A 4328-nucleotide genomic window follows, 5' to 3' on the forward strand; every position below is an offset into this window, starting at 1 on the left:
CAAAATCATGTGATGATATATTCGACAAGTTGATTCAAGGCGGTGTTCCTCCAGAGGAACTATATGACACTGTCTGCAAACAGGTACTTCTTGGAGCAACGAAGCAATATTTTTCTATCTAAAGAACTTAGCTTTGTAGGCAACCTCTAATTCAGGTTATGCGTCTAGTTTGGTTCCTAACAATTCCTTCCAAGCATTGTACGAGAAGCCAAACCCCCGTAGATTGTTTGCCCACAATTTGCGGTGCTAGGCTGTTAGCGTTGCTCTAAGAGTGACACCGGCCAGGTCGATCAGCGTGGCGGTACTGCAGCTATACCGCGTCGATCGGTAGCCAAAAGCAATCACGCGCAGCTGGATCCAAAAACTCACCGCGCCGATCGGTTCGCTCGCTGGACAACCGCATCCATCCATCCATCAATCCACCGATCCATTCTTCTTCTTTTGTTCTCCCACTCCAACCGGCCTTCCTGTGTGCACGGGGAAAATAAATAAAATTAAACTACGAAAAATCAAAGTCCGCATCGAACCACGACTACAACAAACTACCCAGATTCATCTGCCCTTGAATTGATCGAACAAGGCATTAACAAAACCAGCCGATGAAATACACAGATCCTGGAAATAAAAGGAGCGTGCGTGCATGCATATATACCTCCTGGGGTGAAATGGCTCCCAGCTTGAGATTCATCCGACGACGACCGACAGGAGTGATCGCCTACAAGTGCGCCTGTCGACGGACGACCCCAGCATGTCGACTTGTCCGGCGAGAAGAAACAAATATACAGATCGTGGAAATAAGGCGGCCATGGTAGAGTACCCTCTCCTCTCCTCTCCTCTCCTCTCCTCTCCTCTCCTCTCCTCGACGAGTAAAGAGTCAAAGTCTAAGTCGTCACACACGACGCACGCGTTGGTTCAACCCCATCTCATATTTATAGACTATAATAGAGGAGGCCAAGGTTAGAGGTATTTTTCAAAATTTGTGAACTATGGCGCCACTTTTTCGGGCTCCCAAACCATCACCGTCAAAGAAGATGTGTTTTACTTGATGGACCATCAAGATCGTGTGTAGCCACGGATTGGTGACATGGCAAGCAAAATAAGGAATCTCTTAACTAATTATGTGAGGCCATTACATTCCGAGAAATCACGGGTAGTTGAGCGGAGGCCTGATTTTCTAGTCGCTGGAGGTGGGTTTGTTTGGAAGAGAATATTAACGCCAGAGCAATTTATGCCACATGCTCGGGGTACGGCAAGATTTTTTTCCGCAGTTTTGGCTTGTTTTCCTTCCTTTCGCCCATTCATTGTAGGAATAATTCATACGCTTCATGCAGCTATTCCGTTTTTCTGAAATTTCGGTGACTTGTTTCCTGAAAATCCAGTACTTTCTCTATGCCGGTTTACTGGGCTCCTATTGAAACAAACAATGCCGATAAACAGGGCTCAATTAGCAATAAATATGACGATTTATATCCATGCGTGGAGCCACTCCTCTGAAACCGCTCCTCCTCCTCCTCCTCTCCATTAATTTCGCTACGTGAATACTGCTTGGTGACCAATGCATGCCGAACACACAGGATAAATAGGAGATACAAAAATTGCGGGCATGCAAATGCATGAGCATACTCCGTCTCTTCACATGGCCTAAAAAACGGAGAGCAAATTTTTTCTGACCAATCCTTGCCAACCTTGGTCGCAGAGTTTGCCATTAGAGACCTAATAAACCGGTATGGAGGGACTAACTAGTTTAAATGGGTCGCTCCACCTATACACAGTGATTAGGAGGAGCCACGATTCGATCGTGGTTCCACAGCTCAAAGAAACTACTCTTTGGATCGATACATATCTACCATATCACATACGCAAGAATCAGGTTATGAACCACATAACCTTTTTTGCACATACATCAACGCAGGAGGAAATACTCAAAACAGCCGGATCATGCCCAAGTCGGTATAGGCCACGCCCCAAAAATACAGTTTTGCAAAGAGAAGATATTATAATCGGTAGCTACACAATTGATGGCAAATCATAAAAGAAAGACCAGCGTTCAACTGAGAAAGTTACGCAGCAATGATACCGACTTGCTAGCGGCCACGAAAACCAAACTTACCCAAGCACTAACAAAGCTAGATTATACCAACATATATAGTAGCTACTTAACACATGCAGTCTGCCCAAATCAGATTACAGAATGAATATCCATTCAGGTTTAAAAAACATTATACTCCCTCCGTCACGCAAAACATGTCGGAGCCCTCCCTACCCACAGTTCATTTTAAATTTTGCAAAACCCCCCAAATACAATCTGATTGTTTCATATCTGGGCTTCCAATCAAATTTCAAATTCGATTCTTTTGGTCGTCGATCGTCTGCTCATTCGCCATCCTGCTTCCCTCGCGGGGATTCCGGCCTACCGCGGATTCTGCACGGCCGCACGTGCACGAGCTCACGGACTCCATCGCTGAGGACGCGCAGGAGCTCGCGGATGCCAGCATTGCGGACGCGCAGGAGCTCGCTGATGCTGCACGGGGCGCCTCGACCTGGCGGCCGGCTAGCCTGCTAGCTGCGCCCTCCTACGGCGGTGGCGCCGCTCCCGTTGTCGTTCGCCCCCACCTCTACAGCTACCTCACTGTCCGCCGCCGAGGATGGGGAAGGAAGTCTCGCTGTGGCCAGAGGAACCTGCGCCCCGACTCGCCGCCGTGGCTAGAGGCCTCGCCACACAGCCATAAGAAGCTTGCCCTGCCTCGCGGCCACGGCCAGAGGCAGCAGGGGAGGAATACGAGCTCCCCGGCTCGACGTCTTGACTCTCATGGTCTGCACCGTCTCGCTGTCTTGACTATCACGGTCTCGCCGGCAGCTCCAGCTCGCACAGCGGACACGCCAGTGTCGCCCATGCTCGAGCATGCTTCTTCTTCTCTCTGAAGAATAAGAAGGTACATGAATTTTGGTCAGAGTTGTGATCCACATTTGTGTCCAGCATTTGATCGAACTGTATCAAAAGAGAGATACAGTTGACTATGAATTTTAGACTTCACTATTTCTTAACTACCGGTGATGAGGGTTGGGAATACATCTCTAACACCGAGAACCACCTTGAGAATTGAGACTGAACTACTTATGTAGGTCTTGGTGATGAGATTTGTTCAGGCCGTCTACCCAGTTTCATGTTCTCTAGGTTTGTATGCATTTACCGGAAGGAATCATGTGTCAAATTAACTGGTAAGTGAGAAACTGAAGTGCTTATGTAGGTCTTGGTGATGAGATTTGTTCAGGATCTTACATGTGCTAGAAGGTTCAGGTGGTTGGAGTAGCTGTAGACACCTCTGTTCCTTATACCGGTGATGATCTCCAGCACTATGACGCCAAAGCTAAACATGTCGGATTTCACCAAGAAAACCCTGTCCACGGCGTACTCGGGAGCCATCTAGCCACTGCACGAATCATGTAAAGATCATCCATGTCGGGGACTGACATTGTCATTCATCAATTTAAGGTTTTTGAACTGTTTGTCGAAACTTTGTAGCTACTTACTATGTGCCAACCAGTCGAAGCGCATTGATTTAAGAGTCGTTGCTACTGAATATCCTTGCCATTCCGAAGTCTGAAATTTTAGCAGTCATGTCCTTGTCCAGAAGAATATTGCATGTCGTCTTTGTGGACGATCCTGTATCTCGATTCATGGTGAAGGTCCAGCAAGCCTCGGGCAATCCCTTTGATTATGCGGTACCTAGATTTGTCTGATAACATAGATAAATTAGTTTGTTTCTGTTCCTTGAAAGTTAGGGAACTTCCATTCTCACATATAAGTTAAGTGCATACCAAACAGAAAGAAGTCCAGGCTCTTGTTCGCCATTTATTCATATATGAGTATCTTTTCTTGCCCACAAATGCAGCAACCAATCAGTCGAACGAGGTTGCGATGCTGGAGCTTTGCGATCAGCATAGTTCTTGGTGCCCCTTTGTTACCTCTTCCGGCCAAGTTAACACAAATGAGAACACACGGGGGATAAAATGCAAATTATTGATGAGGACATAATAAATCAGCTTCAACAAGTATCTTTGAGAACTAATAATGCATTAGTAACCTTGAGTTCACAGAAAATGAAATTGGCTGACTCAATATTCCCAATAATACAGTAAATAATCATATCAAATACTCTCTTTGTAGGTTTTTATTGACACAGTAGGTACCTAATAATGCAAAATAGTGGAGCTGAGGTTTTTAACACCAGTACCTCCGGTACTAACAAGACAATACAAGACAATATTGGAGTACATATCTAATAAACACCAGTGGTAGTCACCAAAAGTTCGCAGGAGTATGAAAA

General features: G+C 46.1%; 1 pseudogene; it reads right to left on the reverse strand.

Annotated features, from left to right (window-relative positions):
- Nucleotides 1–3268: 3268 nt before the first annotated feature.
- On the reverse strand, nt 3269–3943 carry LOC124664172 (annotated as a pseudogene).
- Nucleotides 3944–4328: the final 385 nt, after the last annotated feature.

The sequence above is a fragment of the Lolium rigidum genome, chromosome 6 (genome assembly GCF_022539505.1).
Source record: "Lolium rigidum isolate FL_2022 chromosome 6, APGP_CSIRO_Lrig_0.1, whole genome shotgun sequence".
Lineage (NCBI taxonomy): Eukaryota > Viridiplantae > Streptophyta > Magnoliopsida > Poales > Poaceae > Lolium > Lolium rigidum.